An 18,601-nucleotide genomic window follows, 5' to 3' on the forward strand; every position below is an offset into this window, starting at 1 on the left:
GAGGAAAGCCCTGGTACTTCCCTGGGCTACCACACACTGACCAGAGCAACCCAACAATTCCACTATCGCCTGCTTGCTGTGTCTGCCCAAACCACGCATCTCTGCAGAGCAGCTCTAACAAACGCTCGTTCTTTCCAGGCAGCAGTTCTGCAGGCACAGCGTGTCCCTCCTCTCCGGGCACAGGTTTCGGCCCCAAGGAGCACTGAGCACACAGCAAGAGGGGTGGGAAAACCACCTTATTACCAGGAGAACAGCACCCAGTCCACATCTGCACTGCCCCCAGCCCGTGTCCTCACTGCCCCCGGCCCGTGTCCTCACTGCCCCCAGCCCTGTGTCCTCACTGCCCCCGGCCCTGTGTCCTCACTGCCCCCGGCCCTGTGTCCACAGTGCCCCCAGCCCATGTCCTCACTGCCCCCAGCCCTGTGTCCTCACTGCCCCCAGCCCTGTGTCCACAGTGCCCCCAGTCCTGTGTCCTCACTGCCCCCAGCCCTGTGTCCACAGTGCCCCCAGTCCTGTGTCCTCACTGCCCCCAGCCCTGTGTCCACAGTGCCCCCAGCCCATGTCCTCACTGCCCCCAGCCCTGTGTCCACAGTGCCCCCAGCCCATGTCCTCACTGTCCCCAGCCCTGTGTCCACAGTGCCCCCAGCCCATGTCCTCACTGCCCCCAGCCCTGTGTCCACAGTGCCCCCAGTCCTGTGTCCTCACTGCCCCCAGCCCTGTGTCCACAGTGCCCCCAGCCCATGTCCTCACTGTCCCCAGCCCTGTGTCCACAGTGCCCCCAGCCCATGTCCTCACTGCCCCCAGCCCGTGTCCTCACTGCCCTCAGCCCTGTGTCCACAGTGCCCCCAGCCCGTGTCCTCACTGCCCCGCAGCCCTGGTAGGACATGCAGGGTCCCCAGGTCCCTGCGCGGGGTCGTTGCTCCACTCGCAGACCCATGCCGGGTCCCACAGGGTTCACCCCACAGACCGAGGGGTGACCCACGGAAGGGACGCTGAGGTCACGTGTGAGAAAACCTCCCCAAAAACACAGCTCCAAGTGCTGGAAGGGGACCACGACGGGGGCCAGACAATGCACAAAAGCTGAAAGCACAACACCGATACCACAGATAAGACGGGAGAAAAACACATGTGCGGGCTGAGAAAATATTATTGCAGGGGAATGGAGTTTCCTACTGCAAACAAGGACTGGGGTACTTCAGAAACAAACACGAATGATTCCTAAGGAGAAAGGACAAACTGACAGTGGCAACAGGAATCGGCATTTGCGGAGTGTGAGTTTCACAGGTGTGCATGTACACAGATATACGTGCCACACGTGCACCTGCCGCTGCTGTTCCCGTGGGGGCTCCTGGGACACCCACTGACTGACAACACGCTCAGCACAATAAACCAGCCCCATTTCAGCACCCCCAAAGCCTTTCCCAGCTGGATGAAACAGCAGGCAAAGGGCAAGCACTGCGCAACAGCTTTGCTCATGGCCATTATTCTCCCGACCCTAAAACCCACGTTAATTGTGGCAACCACTAAGTAACACAGTACAAAATTCCACATTCACTAGCTGCCTGGAAGACCATACCTTACATTAGCAGAGTGTAAAAATCAGACTTAATTACTGCTAAATGAGTAACATGAAACTCTAACATGTTGCTGGAATTGGAGATGAGCAGTTAACAAACCTGATTGCAACCTGCGAATGCAGCTCGGTGTCTGCTCCGGTGGTGGGGCTGAGCCTGGACGGGCTGTACGTCACAACCACAATGCGCTCCACACCCTCAAGAGCTCTAAAGCCCGAGGAACCCATTCCAGGGACCTAACACCGTGCCCTCCGGCTCCTGGGAAACAGGGACCCCCGGTGCTACCCTGGCAATGCCGTCGTTTCTCTTCGTTCAGCAGCTCGTCTTTCAGGGAGGAGGTTTACTCCAAGCTAGAGACCACAAGAACACACCACCTCCCCGGTACCCTGTGCTCACACTCAGCTATCACCTGCGGATCTCCCCCGTACGACGCCTTGGAGCCAGTGCAGCACTTCTCTTCAACCTGGCTGAATTTTCAGATCGCAGCAAATCTTCCAAAAGAAGTGCAGACTTCTCGGTCTGAGAAACAGCCCTCTTGTCCTACTTATATTCCATGGACCTTCAGAAACGGTCCGGAGAGTGCCCGGCAATCAGAAAACACAGGCTGACAACCACTGTCAGAAATCTCCACCAAGAGCACTGGCTGCACTGATCTCCTTCATACTGTGAGCACACAGTTTCTCAATCACTTTTTCATTAGACTCTGGTAACTTCAGTCAACAGAGCTTAAGGCAGATTTTTTGTCCCTCTGAACCTTTTCTGAACCCTTTGCTGTTTTTTCCAACCATTAAAAATGAATACTATAAGCAAATAAATGCAGAGAAGCAGAAGCTGTGTCCCGACACGCTGTCCCGGCACACCGCGGGGTTCCAGCAGAAAAAGGCTGGGCTAACACTGAACGCGCTGCCGAGGCCCCGCCAGCCGGCTGGAATGGCGGGTGGGCGGCCGGGCCCTGCTCACATGATGTTTTCCTCCAGCTCTCACATCCCGGTGGCAGGGAGCCCGCGGCACCGGCGCAGGGCCCTGCCTGCTGGATTTTAAGCTGTCTGGCCTTGGCAAGGGCAGGTGATGGGGACAGGGCTGGGGCGGAGTGCGTGGCACTCACTGGGTGTGGGTCTGGCGTTAGCCACCGGCAGGGCAGGGACAGCCGGTGTCACTGCACTGGGGACTCCTGCCAGCGCTCCCCACAGCCACCAAGCAGGTCCTGGCTGCAGGGACACACTGCACCGACCCCCAAAAACACCTGCGGGTCCCCGTCTGCCACTGCTCCCCATGCCCACTGTGCTGGCAGAGCCGCCACGGGATCCATGGCACCAGCACTGCCCCGGGGACACCACGTTTGCATCCCGGTCAGAACAGCCGCCTAAGGGAGCCACTGCGGAGGGGACGTGTGGAGGGGACGGTGCGTGAGGGAATATTTAATTCCTTGAGGGAATATTTAATGGAAATATCGGCAGTCAGTACTTATTAACAGGGAAGACCTGAGCTGAGCGCGCTGCCCGCGGGGTCCCCGGCACGCTGCGGTGCGTGGGAACCCCCACTCACGTTTGCACACGTATCTGCACTGAGATCCGAAAAGCAGGTCCCTGACTTTGAGTACCTGCTACGGGGCCCTCAGAGCTGTTTTGAGAACGTGCAAACATCTGGGGCTTTCAGTACCCACGTTATTCAAAAGAACTGCTCTCCAGCACCCCTCCCTAGAAGCACCGTCTGATCCGTCACCAGAGGAGGAACAACCGACTCATGCCCGTGGTGGAGTTGGCTCCAGCCTAAAACTTCCTTGGGAAGCACAGCCTGGTGACGCAATAAATAAGGTCTAATTAGCAAACTGCTCTCTGAAGGTCATTAATCCTCCGGGCACAACCCGTCAGGACACGCCAGCAGGAGGACCTGCAGGACCCCGCGCAGCCCCCACGCAGGGGCACTGCCAGGCCCAGACGCCCTGTCCTCAGAAACTCCGTCGTGGGTTCTGGGCTGTGACAGACACGCAGCCATGGGGACAGCGCTCAGCACTGCGGCTGCCACCAAACCCGCGTGACCGGGGACAGCAGCAGAGAGGTGACAGTGCCCCTGCGTTCGTATTGGCAGCGCTCCTGGCGACCAGACACGGCAGCTCTGGACGGGCCGCCCTGCGCACAACGGGCTGATCGGGAGGATCAGCAAACACCAGGCTGGGCACAGCCAAAGCAGAAACACAGAAGAATTGTGCATGGACAGGGACTAAATAAAGATCCCGCTTGGCAAACACCGGCGCGAGCACACTGAGCACAGCCAGCCTGCCCCTCTGCAGCTCTCTAGACCAGAGAAGGCAAGCGGAGCCACAGCCGGTGTGTCCACGGGCTCCGCAGCTGCCCGGCCCCGCACCGAGCTCTGCTCCAGCTCCCAACACCCACTGCCCTCCGCACACCTCAGCTAAATACATCTGTACAGACAAGTTTCACTAATGCAGCCCGTCTGGGAAACTCTCAACACCGAGCTGCACCAGCCTGCTGGGTCTGTTTATTTGTGCTATTTTTATAGCACTGCGGTAGCAGAACCCGAGTTACCGAGCACTCGCTACGCTGCTCTGCGCGTGTTTATACAAGAGCTACTGCTCACAAAAGCAAACGGTAAAGCTTCTTGTTTTTCATCAGTCCATCAACACTCTGCCACTAAAATATCACCATAGAAGTCCAGGGGCAGAGGAGAACTGAGAGCACCAACGTGCTACTCGCTGTGAGTTCGGATGTCCCTGGAATAAATGCTGGCTTTCCCCAGAGGTCCTTGGAATAAATCCTGGCTCTACCCTGAGGTCCCTGTATCTCCCCGCGGTCCCAGTGCCAGCACCAGCGCTGCAGGCCGTACCACGACACCCCTGTTGCGGTGCAAGGAGCAGCGCTGAGCCCTCAGTGTCACAACGTGACGGGGACACCGCCAGCTGCAGCTGCTGGGCCAGCCTGCTGCTCCCAGTGGTGGGCGGCTGCTCGCTCCAGAGCCAAGATGCTCACCTGCATCCCCACAGTGCGGTCCCTCCGGGACCACAGCCCCCTCCCCTCACCTCACAAAATAAGAAGAATAAAAAAGAGACTGTCACCTATACGCACAGCATAAGTACAAGACTGATGCGACAATCTTTCAGTTGAAATTCTTAGCATAAATTGCTCCTCAGGATGTCCGGGAGCCAAGTTAATTCTCCCACTAAAAAGTGTTGCTTAGCAACGGGGTTTGAGATGCAGGAGAGGAAAGCGGGTGCCCGTGACGGGCACGGGCGGGCGTGAGGGCCGGACCCACCTCAATGCAGGTGTCCCGGGGCAAACAGCGTTCCCGAGCGCCGCGGCCAAACTGCGCTCCTGCTCTTGCAGAACAACACCCAAGTGAAGGGAATGCCAGCCAGGGGGCTGTTTGAGCAAACACTGTTTCCTCAGGTGGTGTTTGAAGTTACAGTTGGATGTATTACCCTGCCTGCAGCGCTGCTGCTGTTGTTGCCACCATTACATCAGTGAGACAACCTCCCTGCCACGGGATGCACAGAACTCAGCTTTTAAACGTAAAAGTGTCTGCCAGGAACAGGCTTTAATCTCTGCTGACGGCCTTCGGCAGCTGCGTGGCATTTAACCCTGCAATGATACCGTGGACTCACCAAAGCTTCCTGTGCCATTAAAGTTACCAAGTCCTGCTTCTCGAGATCAGACATATAACCCCCTGATACTTAACAGGCTATCTCCAAAAACAAACCAAAAAGCCTCCTGTGGCCAGCAGACACTCCTGTGACCGCTGCACACCCCATGTGCGCTGTGTGAGCATCTACCACCCCATCGGTATTTAACCATCAGTAGTGACTGCGGATTACACCAATCACCTGTGCTGTGGATACCTGATCTACTGGTGCCTGGGCGACCATGAGCTGGCAAACCAGGGGCCAGGCCGAACGGCTCAGCTGTGACAGGTTAAGAACTTTTGATCCCATACAAACACCTCCCTCCTTCAGGGAGTATGGATTCCTTCTCACAGCAGCACGCTCAGAGCGTTAAAACCCAAGCAGGAAGACAGCTGTTACGTAAAATCTGAATACTGCCTGTAAATGGTAAAACTATTTATACCAATGCCCACGTGTTTTACTGGAAAACATTCAACGACACATAAGCTATGGTTTGCTTTTAAAAGATAAACTGTTTGCACCTGCTTTGTTGTAGTAGCTGGCCCATCAAGCATATATTCAGATAAACTCCTTAAATATTAAAGGAAAAGTGTTCCTGGAGCTATTTTCCTGACTGGGAGTGCAGCAGCCACAGTGCCAGCGAGTCAGCAGCCACACTCCCGCTGCCAGGGCGGGCAGCGATGGGGCAGGACCCCGATGGGGCAGGACAGCGATGGGGCAGGACCCTGATGGGGGCAGGACCGCGATGGGGCAGGACCCCGATGGGGCAGGACCCCGATGGGGCAGGACCCCGATGGGGGCAGGACCGCGATGGGGGCAGGACCGCGATGGGGCAGGACAGCGATGGGGCAGGACAGCGATGGGGCAGGACAGCGATGGGGCAGGACAGCGATGGGGCAGGACCGCGATGGGGCAGGACCGCGATCGGGGCAGGACCGCGATGGGGCAGGACCGCACAGCACCGAGGTACAGCCCATGCCCACCATCGCCTGGCTCTGACAACCACAGGGAGAATCGGGGAGACAAGCGTCCCCCCAGCAGCGCCCCTCTCCCCTTTCCCCGCAGGCGGCCGGCGCAGTGCTCGGGCCGGCAGGCGGGCCCCGGTAGGGGGACGCGGCAGCTCAGGTCTGCCCCTCGCCAGCAGCTCCAGCGGCCCTTCCGACCACATCTGCTTCCCAGTCACCCCGCCAGGCCCTGATCCGTCCCAGCACACGTCTCTGCTGGAGAAACCCATCCCGAAATGTCCCGCTGAGGGACAGCCCAGTTCCACCGCCCCCCAGTCCCTCCTCCTGCTCCCAGCGGCTGCGCAGGCGAGCGGCGGCAGCGGCCCCGGCTCCGCAATCCCAGCCTCGACACAACTACAGAAACTTCTGAGTACGGCAGAATCCTCCCTAAGCAGCAAAGCGCAGGCTGGGGGGTCAGTAAAGCCCCCCGTGGTGGCGGAAGAGCGCAGGCTGGGGGTCAGTAAAGCCCCCCGCGGTGTCAGTAAAGCCCCCTGCCTGGCGGGCCGGGCACACGGGCAGCGCGGCACAGCGCCTGCTCGCCGGGGAGCGCCGCGGCCGACGCGATAAGCGCTGGTTAATCAGCAGCGTGAGAGAATAAATATTGACATCCACCGCTGAATGTCTATTAAACAAAGGATTTCACATAAACTTGCGCCGGGCAGCCCCAGCTGAACGTCCCCGTCCCAGCACAGCGCGGGCTCCGTGCACGGCCACGGCAGCGGGTGACAGCGGGAGCGGCGCCGTGTCCCCCACACACATGCCGGGTGAGCGGGGGGCACAGCCAGCACCCCACACGGTACAGCCGGAACGCCGGGGGTCCAACCACACCTCACCAGCCAAAATCACTGACATCAGTCACTGAGGAATTCATATCGCTTAAGTTAATCACAGGCGAACCACTGGAAGGTGCCACTCACACCCCTGCTCTCCTTCCCAATTAACTGCAGCATTTTTGCTTCATTAATATTCCTACAAACTTCAATTTCTTTTCACACCTGCATTATGTATCCAATTAGTTTACCTGTCACCACTGAATAATAAACAGGATAATGAGTTCCTTAGCATTTGGATAAATCACCTCTTCAAACCAGCGCCGCATTACGGAGCACGCTGCTCCTTCCAGCCCCACCGCCCATCGCAGCCGCTGCCCGGGGCCTGCTCCGCTCCGGCTCTGGTAAGCCCAGCTGCAGTGTATGTGCTGTGCCGCGGCTATCGCAAAGCTTTACTTTCATTTATTCAGCTAAATTAAGTCATCAGTGCCTAAGCAGAATTATTTGCAAATACCTTGCACTGATTTATGTCTTTATCACGTACTCCTTTCTATGGTTTTATGGCTATTACTGCAGAAAGGAGGAAAAAACAACTAGAAGAGGCCTTTTTCAGTGATTCCTGCTCACTTTGGGAGTTCTTTGCCAAAACCTGCACTACCAGAGTAGGTACAAACCAAGTGTTTCCCAGCTCAGCCCCACAGACAGAGACAGGACATGTCCCATGTCCCATGTCCTGCTCAGAGCCGGTGGCCGGGCTGCAGCAGTGCCCCTGGAGCTGGGGACACGTCCCATGTCCCACGTCCTGCCCAGCTGCCCCGTGCTGTCCCCTCCCTGCTGTCCCTGGCCTCCTGCAGGTACCTGCTCTGCCCTTACAAAAGGAGAAATCGCACTCACTTGAACTTGCTAAGATGCTCTGTCTCACCTTTTTGGCATGATGTGATCTTGGGTATAAAACCTGTAGCCAAATCAATTTAATTATTATCCTTTTTAATTATCTTTGTGCATCTTTTCACGTCCAGTGCAGCCATAAAACACACTGAAGTGACCACTTAATGACGTCTTTGCATGTCTACCTTGTAGATAAAAGTCTCAAACCCTTTCATTTATCACTTTTGCTTATACTGCTAATGGCACTTGTACAGGAGGAAACGCAGTCTAATTGCCACAGAATTCAACAGGTTTAGAAAAAACAAAGAAGAGAACAGAGTAAGTGGACTCTGGGCATGACCAGAGGAGGAAAGAACACAGTGCAGGGGCGAACTCGGCCCCACGGTCTCTGCTCTCAGCGCTCCCGCAGCCCACGCGAGGGAGCGGGGCAGGACCGGTACCAGGGCTCGCCGAGCCCCCTGCCACCCAGCAGCGTGGGACAGATGCACCATCTCTGGCCCAGCCCTTGTCCTGTTGGCACCAGCGATTCAAACTGCACAGCCCCGAGCGGGGACGGGAGAAACGAGGGGAAGCGCAGAATGATCCCCAGCTCCAGGAACAGGGGGATGGGGATGGGATGGGGATGCTCACACCTGCCCCACTTTGCTTTGCACCCTCTTCCTGCTGCACAGCACTCAAAGGGGTCACCAAAGCCTGTGTCCAGCTCAAGTCAGCCTGTGCCTCGCTGGAGACTCCACCAGCCCCCGGATCCCTTCTTCCCAGCAGCTATCAGCAAACGCATCAGTAACTTAGAGAAATACAAATATGCTTCTCATCCTTTAACACAATTATCGATATACATGTTATTACAAATCATTGTACATCCACGTGTCTGTATATACACATTACATGTCAATTTATCAGTATTTATGTTTCCAGCAGTCACAAGCTCTGCAGAGTGGGACAGATAACAGCGGACTCCTGCCCCCAGCCAGGGCCACACTGCGGGGACAGCGGGAGTCGCGTCTCTCCAGCCCTGCGCAGGAAAACCAAACACCCCCAAGAGCCGGTTATTCCCAGGGCCTTCCCGTGGATAACAACAGCATTAGAATCCACAAGACACTTCTAGCAACGACTTCAGACACCGCGCTCTCCAAACTCCTAAAGCCATAAAATCCTGTTAGAGCAATCTTCGGTAATCCGCGTGATCCTTACTCGAGCACATAATAGCTAACATTTCAAGAGCAAAATGGATTACTTTATGTCAAGATCAAGTGTAACACACGCGAGATTTAATCTATTTATCGCTCCAGCTTCCCGCGGTGCCCAGCAGCAGGCGCGGGAGCAGCGGCGCGGCACAGAGCCCCCGCAGCCGTGGCACCGGTATCGCTGTCACCGGTGTCACTGTCACCGCTCCTGCTCCCACCGTCACCTCCTGTGTGAGAACAGCCCCTTTGCCGGCGGTCACCACTCCTCGCATCCCAGTGCTGCCAAGGGAACGGTGAACATGAGCGGTGAGCTCAACATCCAGCAGGTTCCACTGCAACTATTAATGGATTTACTGCAGCATAATTAATATTTAATAATATTTTCAGGCTTCCGACTTTTGGCGTGGTACAACAGAAAACAGGCAGGTTTGTCAAACCTGCATCCAAACCGGGGAACAAATAGAAAGGACACAGCCTTGGCTCAGCAGAGCCGCTCAAACAGGCTGATGCTCTCTGCTGCACGTTTCCAAGGGCATGCCGCAAAGGGATCACACCGTGTATGTTCTATACTCTTCACATCGCTGATGTATTTCAGAACAGTTTAGAAGGCGGCCCTGGCCATCTGCAGGGGTGTTCCCAACACCTCAGCCCCGCTGATTCAAGCACAATCTTCGTATTAGAAATCAAATGTAACTATAATGTAGCTATATGCACATGTAAAAAAATATAAAATAAAAAACCAGACAAACCCCCCCCCCAACCACAGATGTAACTATTTTCATTTGTTTTCGCAGAGCACTGGCATTTTCAGTCTCTTCTACCTGGTGGGGAAGGGGAGGTGGTTGGCATGGTGATCTAAATGGGATAATTAGCGTCCTCATCCAAGTGTAAACAGGCAGGAGAATTCTCCATTACAGTTGCTATATTTAAAACTGAATTGCTGGAGTTTAAAAATAAAATCTGGCTTTTGTGATTTCAAAAAGAGAAATTGCCATCACCTGTTGCTCGTGTGTGCAGAGGGAGCCAGGTCAACCATGGGAGCTGGGGCCATGACCTCCGGCTGGAGCTCTGCACACACAGCCCTGTCCCAAACACCGCTCCTGTACAGCCCGGTCCCAAACACCGCTCCGGGGCTGTGTGTGTACAGCCCTGTCCCAAACACCGCTCCGGGGCTGTGTGTGTACAGCCCTGTCCCAAACACCGCTCCGGGGCTGTGTGTGTACAGCCCTGTCCCAAACACCGCTCCTGTACAGCCCTGTCCCAAACACCGCTCCGGGGCTGTGTGTGTACAGCCCTGTCCCAAACACCGCTCCGGGGCTGTGTGTGCACAGCCCTGTCCCGACCTGCACAGAGAGACACGGAGCACGACTGTGGCACCTTTGTCACAAACCAACCTGGACACACAAGCAACAAGCGGCACGAGAGGGGCTGAGGACGTTGCTGAGCGGAGCCTGGGACGAGCCCGCTGGGGCACCCATGGCCGGAGGGACCCCAGCTCAGCGCCCTCTTCCTCTAGATCACTTTCTTTAGAAAGGGGAGACACACTTTTCTCTCCCGCAAGCTCTGCCGAGGCTCTATGGCAGCGCCACACCATCGCATTGCGGTTATGGTGTCAGAGACGTGAGCGATGGCAACAGACTACAGCTGCAAACTGCTGTGCTGCTTTCTAAACAGGAGTGATTTGATAACCAATTCACAATATACCCACTGCGAAACCAAAAATATCCTTTAAAAAAAGATATAAAATATTTTCAGACAACTTAGCGTTAATTACACATCTGATTAATTTCCCTCTTGAAGCTCTGCATGTCATTTCCAGCACGTTGCTCCAGCAGCTTTGCACGGCGCTGGGGCTGCACCACAGCTGCGCCCGCCGGCTCCTCCAGCGCTCGCGCACAGCGCCCGCCGGGGTTCAGCAGCAGTCCCCGAGTTCCAAGGCAGCCCCTACACCTGCGGGCAGCAGCAGCCGCCGGGACCGCACGGCACCGCGGAGCGGGAGCTGCCCGCGTCCCAGCCCAGCACCGCGCCCAGGCCGAGCCCCGGCTGCACGGCACAAAACCGGCAGAGCGCGGTACAACCGGGGGACGAATTCAAAACCCATGATAAAACTGAGAGCGGGTAACGGCAGCTACAACACCAAACACACAGTGTGGAGATGCACGGGTAAAAGGACCATGGAGACAATGCCAAGGGGAGCTGGGCCGAGCCAGCCAGTGATGAAAAGGACATTCCACAGCCTCACTGTCCCAAATTGAAGCAATCTCACCAGTTCCGTTTGCGTGTCCTAAATCTTCATTGCTATAAACCTCTTCTGCAACATCCTACAGCCATCGGGCTTATTCTGAAAGCTCATTCTGTATTTACCCCACCAAGAGCAGTGATTCCTACAAACGTGCCAGCAGCATTACCCGCTACGACACACTACTTTTGCTGGGGTATTTTTGCAGCGCTGCTGTTTCATCTCCTCAGGCTGCATCCCTTATTTTAAGCAAACTGCCACAGCGTATTCCGCAGGCAGTGACAGCGGGAGGTGTCTGCTCTGCCCCCACCCCAGGTGAAGCGAGGACACGGTGTGATGCCCATGGTCAGAGGTGCGGTCACTGCTGAACAACACCAAAATCAACGTCAGATCAATAACTGCTCTCCAGCAGTGCGCCAGCAGCCCTCCTCCAGCCATCTGAAGGTCAATCGCTCCCGTTATTTTTTGTCTGGATTTTCATTAAAGAGACGATGATTTAAAAGCACAGGTGAAAACTGCAGCCCCGCACCATCCACACTGGAAATCACTGCCGGGATCCTAGCCTGAAAAGGCCAGCATGTGGACATATTCGGGGTTTTTAGTGACAAGGTTTACATAGCCATTATATATTTCTCTATTTTCTTGCCTTGCAGATGGAGTTTTAGGCCTTGCTATCCCTTTCATAGTGTTTTTCCTTGTTCTTAGCAAACACGGTATCTCAAGAGAAGGACCAGGATCTCTGATTTGCAGAACTCACGCTGTATTTGACACCAACACACAGACTCGCACAACCAGGCACAGCACTAAGCACTTTTTTCCCCAAGGTTACAAAGGATAATAATTTGGAATTACCAGCATAAGAAATGATCCAGAATCTCTTTCAACAGCTCCAGTCCCTATCCCCCCACACCCGAGACATTTTACGATACAGCAAACTTTCTTAGATGGAAACATTGCTCCAATAACATCCAAACCTTTCTACTTAATTACTGCACATACCCGGTTCTGCCAAAATAAACTGAGAGCAGCAGCCGTGGGGAGGAAGTGGGGAGATGCCAATGCAACAGGTTTTCCTGGGCTTTTCAGCACTAACAGCACTTCTATGGCTGCGGGGACACCTGCACAGGGGCCCCTCGGGCCGGAGGGGACGGCACAGATGGGGGACGGCACGGACAGGGGTGGCAGCTGCCACAGGTCCAGCCAATGCCGGCGCCAGGCCCGAGATAGGGTCCGGCAAGTCAGTGCAGGACAATGAAACAGCACAAGGGAGACTTCACTTACACAGATGTTTAAAGGGAGACAGAAAGAGAAAAGAAAAACTTCCCAAAACACAGAAAGGGAAGGAAAGCCGCTCAGAGCTTCCAGTGACGAGACACGTCGGGCCGGCGCACGTCCCTCTCCCGCCCGCAGCTGCTGCGAGCGAGCGCACAGAACCACAAACGCACTTGAGTGAAGAACAAACACTTTGGCTGTTCAACAATCACCTCGGGAGCTACCAAAAGCTGAAGCACTTCTGTCCCGGCACCCCGTGCACCCCGCAGCCCCAGGAGCCGTGCCGGCGGGCAGGTACGCCGCCCCACGAGAAAACATGGCTTTCACTTCATGCATTCCTAAGATGGGAGCAAGAAAAATGAACAGTCAGTCTGCATACCCAACCAAGCCAAGAAGTGTCAGCATCTGATTATTATTTATGGCACCTTTGGAGCCGGAGCTGTCAGAAGCTGTTGTAAGCACAAGTACACCAAAGCAAGCGGTAATTAACGGGCAATCGGGCAGCAGTGCGGTCCAAGGCCAGCTGTCCGCGGGTCAGTGTGAAACACAGCTCCTCACCGCATCCCAGCGCACTGCCCGGGCTGCAATTACACAACGACAAAGTCTCCTGGAGCTCCACACTGCTACACTTAGCAAGCTATCAATGGCAATGCAATTTTGCAGGACTTACCCAGTGGCTGAGCGGGAATTAAGGAGCGCGGCAGTACGCACCCGTGAGCAGGGACACGGCGGGGACCTCGAGCCTGAGAGCGGCCAGAGCCCAGCAGCTCCTGGTGAGGAGCAGTCACTGAATGCAGGGGAGCAGGGCAGGGGGCGCAGCCAGGCCCCCGCTTTGCAAACAGCGTCTTGTCCTTCCCTTCAGCTGCACCAGCGGCACTGCGAATATTACTGGTTAAAGAACTTAGGCATAAATAGCGGATTTTTTATAAACTGGCTGATTTTCAGGCAGGCTGAGTGTTTTGTGTCCCTTGGAGTTTGCTGAAACACCAGTGCAATTAACGGTACCCGGGCAGTGTAATTAATGGTACCTGGGCAGTGTAATTAATGGTACCCAGGGCACAAATGCCCCCAGAAGCAGCAGCAGCTCCTGCGGGACGAGCCCACGTTGCTGCAGCTCCTCCAGACCTGCCTCGGGGCACAAACACCCCAGGGGCACCAACACCCCCGTGCCCCACAGGCCCCGGCCCCTTCCCAAAACCAGGGGAAACGCCTCGAGTTGTTTCTAAGTGCTTGGGATGTCTGAGTAAGCCCTGGGTGGCACAGCAAGGCCAGGTCCTGAGTCACGCATGGCCACCCCTACTGCACTAAAATAGCTTGTTTGTTCCTCCTGCTGTGTTATTTTTACACGCGCAGCCCCGGGTAGCCGTGCTGGTTTGCTGCCACTGGCCCCAGCAAAGGCAGGTGGCGGGGGCCGGGTGTGGGGTTCACAGGGGACATGGGATCGGGAACGTCCCTGTCTGTCCCACCCCAGCGCAGGGGACTGCCCCACAGGGCTGGAAAGGCGCCTGAACCTGGGGGTATGAGAAACACCTTCGTCCAGCACCCACCCTGTGAGCTGCGCCGTCCTCCTCCTCCCTGGCACCTCTGCTGATGCACAAACAGCTCCCCATACACACCAGCAGCACCCACAGCTCCCCAAACACACCAGCAGCACCCACAGCTCCCCATACACAGGAGCAGCACCCACAGCTCCCCATACACAGGAGCAGCACCCACAGCTCCCCATACACACCAGCAGCACCCACAGCTCCCCATACACACCAGCAGCTCCCACAGCTCCCCATACACACCAGCGGCACCCACAGCTCCCCATACACATGAGCGGCACCCACAGCTCCCCACACACACCAGCAGCACCCACAGCTCCACATACACACCAGCAGCACCCACAGCTCCACATACACACCAGCAGCACCCACAGCTCCCCAAACACACCAGCAGCATCCACAGCTCCCCATACACACCAGCAGCACCCACAGCTCCCCAAACACACCAGCAGCACCCACAGCTCCCCAAACACACCAGCAGCACCCACAGCTCCACATACACACCAGCAGCGCCCACAGCTCCCCATACACACCAGCAGCATCCACAGCTCCCCATACACACCAGCAGCACCCACAGCTCCCCAAACACACCAGCAGCACCCACAGCTCCCCATACACACGAGCGGCACCCACAGCTCCCCATACACACCAGCAGCACCCACAGCTCCCCATACACACCAGCGGCACCCACAGCTCCCCATACACACGAGCGGCACCCACAGCTCCCCATACACACCAGCAGCACCCACAGCTCCCCATACACACGAGCGGCACCCACAGCTCCCCAAACACACCAGCAGCGCCCACAGCTCCCCATACACACCAGCAGCGCCCACAGCTCCCCATACACACCAGCAGTGCCCACAGCTCCCCAAACACACCAGCAGCATCCACAGCTCCCCAAACACACCAGCAGCATCCACAGCTCCCCATACACACCAGCAGCATCCACAGCTCCCCATACACACCAGCAGCACCCACAGCTCCCCAAACACACCAGCAGCACCCACAGCTCCCCATACACACGAGCGGCACCCACAGCTCCCCATACACACCAGCAGCACCCACAGCTCCCCATACACACCAGCGGCACCCACAGCTCCCCACACACACCAGCGGCACCCACAGCTCCCCAAAGACACGAGCGGCACCCACAGCTCCCCATACACACCAGCAGCATCCACAGCTCCCCAAACACACCAGCAGCACCCACAGCTCCCCATACACACCAGCAGCACCCACAGCTCCCCATACACACCAGCAGCACTCACAGCCCGGCACAGCGGAGGAGAACCGGCAGTGCCCACCCTGTCCGCACCCCTGCATCGCTTAAAGGGACAACCAAAGCGCATCTCTCCCTTTTGCAGACTGGACGCTGCTTTCTCCTGGACACTGCCTTGCACTTCACAGCACCCTTCTGGAGCAACCCGATAAAGCCCTTTTGGGTTGACTTCTCTTTTTAAATACTGTTTTTGGTGGATGCAAGTCCAGCTGAGTGAAAACAAAAATCCATCAGGCTGCTAATAAGGAAGCGTGGCTGTGACAGGTACGTGGGAGGACAACGGCGCCGGAGCGGGACAGAGGCAGAGGAAGCTGCTGGCAAACAAATATTGCTCAACATGACACCAGTATTGGGGAAAAACTGACAGTGTGGAATAACAGGAAGCTTAGTCACTTCTGGACAAAAAAAGCAAAGCGTGCAAGAGCAAGGCCGGGCTGGGCCGTGGGGCTGGGCCCACCCAACAGCAGGTCCACGGGGACCCGTGGGGGTCACACAGGGTGCCGGGCAGCCCCCCACATTCTGCTGCACAGGCTCCTCTCATCCCCCGCGACCCGGCTCGTGACTTGTGCTGATGGATGGAGTCACACTCCAACCTGACCACAGCACACCCCAGCTGCTGCTCCACTGGCCTGCGCACGCAGCACGGCGGCTGAGCAGAGCGCGCGAGGGGGGCCTGGAACACAGCGGTCAGAACTGAAGGCTGTACTTCGTTTTGAACAGTCACCACTGTCACTCCAACCTGCAGCAGAACAGCTTGAGGAGGTGAGTCCGGTGTGCCGGGAGCAGCCCTTGCACAGACAGGGATCTCCTGCTCCCATCGGTGGCTGCAGGGAGCGCGCGAACCGGCCGAGGAACATGGACATGCACCCACGTTTTAAAAAACCCAAGCAAACACAGCCCAGAGGTACAAAAGCTCCCAGGGCAAAGGCGAGGCCCTGCGAGCTGCAGGTGAGGACGCAGGGCCGGCCCGCAGGGATGCAGCGGGACAGCCGAGCGCCGCGTGTGCCACCCCGCCGCCTCTGCCCAGCTCCCGAGGGCCAGCACACGCCACGAGGTGAGCCTGGCTTCATTTCTCACTTGTGGTGGCCAGCTGTGGCTTGTCTTCACCACAACGTAACGAAACAACCCCGGGCACGGGCTCAGCCCTGTGTCCAGTCACCACAGACGGGTCAGCGTCCGGCTCCACCGACACACCGAGACCATCCAGCCATCGCCAACACCGGGACACCGAAACACTGACAAAAATAGCAAGTTTCAAGCCCTATCAATGAAGAATTTCTAGCTCAGAGCTCTGTACCATGCTGCCTGAAGCAGAGGGAACGGCAGGACGCTGCTGACCCAGCACTAAGCTGGACCCAGCAGCTAAGCTGGACCCAGCAGGCCCTGGATCAGTCACAGAGCTTTTTGTCATAGAGCTTGGGAACAACTTCCTGCACTAAGTGCTTTCGAGGCCTCATAACACTGATATTGTAGATCAATATTTCACAAAGACAAAGCTGCATGACGGATGTATGTGCTAATTAAGCCGTATCTAACACGCAGTGCTGCTGTAATCACACTCTGTAACCCTTTTAGCTTTTACATCAGAGGGCTGGCCTTGCTCACTTTCTCCGTAAACTAAAATGACAATAAAACAACGGAACAAAAGATCCACTGTAAGTCACCGTGTGCAAATAAAGATAGGATCTACCTTGTTCGGACCAGTGCAGCGCAAATATAATTAACGCTACGAGAAAACATCACTTGCTCACCGGAGCTCTCTGCCTTCTCTCCCTTAAAAGCCCTGTATAGGCTTTACTTTACAAACTGTAACTCTGTCAGAGCCAATACATCCATAGTTGTTACTCCATTCTATAGATGTGTGCATGTGCTCAGCAACGTGGCTGCAGGATGAACACTCAGTAGCAAAGCCCTGGAAAGCTGAACTCTGTTCAGGTCACGTACTGGGGAAAAAAAGGCAATGATGGCTCAGAAAAGCTTATGAAATACGTGACAAGGATATTAGAGGAGCAGAAAGCACAAGTGAACGGCAGAAACTGATTTTCAGCATCTGTAAGGTCTCCCAGAGCATCTGGGCAATGAGGAGGGGAAGGTTACCCTGCCCTGGCTATTTCACTCCAGTTGTTGAACAGAGGTCAATGGACACGAATGAGTGGGGAACACAGACGGCAGGGTTTATTTTTGTAAAGCTAAATAATCACGGAATATGCCAAAACAGCGCTTTGTGGTCAGGATTCCCTTTAATGGTTTATTTTACCACGGGCACTGACAATTGGAATGGCCTGTCACACACCCCGGCTGCGCGGCCCCAGCAGCAGCTCGGCTCCCAGCGCCAGCTGCCGTCTGTCCCCACGTCCCCAGCGCCGGACGGACGGACAAAACCCCCCCCGCAACAGGGAGGGATGGACAAAACCTCCCTGCAATAAAACAAGCCCTGGCACAGACACAGGAGGAGGATGGGGAGGAAGAGAGAGAAGGAGACGGGGACAGAAGCCCAGATGAGGAGGAAGGAGTCAGGAGTCAGGAGGCAGAGCCGGCACTGCTGCCCGTGGCCGCTCCATCCTCCTCGGGCTCTGCGACAACCAGCAGAGCAGAGAGCACGGAGCAGCTCTGACACGCTGCTTAAACACAGTTAAGGAGCACAGCCGAGCTGGGTAACTTGTCAGTAACTACTGGTCATCTAAACAGAACAGAGGAAAGGATAACGCAGCTCTGGAAGGTGCTGGACAAGCGACCTTTTGCTGCACTCCAGACAACAACAAACCCAGCAGTGCCTTCCAAATTTTAAAAATTAAATATGGGTGTATTTTTAGCAACTGCTATTTTCAACTTGTTTAAGCACAAAGCAGTTCCTTAAGGCCTTTCCAGCTGCTCAAGGCTCCTTTTTACGTACAAAACCAAACTCGATGCACAAAACACAACGGTGTGAAAGGAACATGGAGGAGCCACCTGGCACCAGTCGCTGCCATTGCTGGAATAATGCAGAGCAAGGCCAAGGACTCCAGAGACATGGGACGAAACCGCTGGGGTCCAAGGATGCCGCCCGGGGATCCACGGCCACTTTATCTCCCCGCGACAGGCAGGGTCACAGGGTGCACCACGGTGATAACAACTCTGCCGTCCCAAACTGCTGACGTCCAGCCCCAGGGGAGTCCCCATGGATGTCCCCAGGAGAGCGGTAGCCTGTCCCCCTGCCTGCCC

The 18,601-nt window shown here is 56.1% G+C and overlaps 1 protein-coding gene across 10 annotated transcripts in view; it reads right to left on the minus strand.

The window, feature by feature from the left end:
* Positions 1 to 18,601, minus strand: part of MBNL1 (muscleblind like splicing regulator 1) — a 77,556-nt gene that overhangs the window by 26,353 nt on the left and 32,602 nt on the right. Inside the window, exon 1 of one of the 10 annotated variants that reach the window (XM_071812790.1) lies at positions 13,242 to 13,421. The exons of the other annotated variants lie outside the window; for them this stretch is intronic. The gene's annotated coding sequence lies outside the window, so the exon portion shown is untranslated. Of the gene's footprint in view, positions 1 to 13,241; positions 13,422 to 18,601 lie in introns of those variants that run through there. 10 annotated transcript variants of the gene reach the window in all.

The sequence above is a fragment of the Patagioenas fasciata genome, chromosome 9 (assembly GCF_037038585.1).
Source record: "Patagioenas fasciata isolate bPatFas1 chromosome 9, bPatFas1.hap1, whole genome shotgun sequence".
In the NCBI taxonomy this organism is placed as follows: domain Eukaryota; kingdom Metazoa; phylum Chordata; class Aves; order Columbiformes; family Columbidae; genus Patagioenas; species Patagioenas fasciata.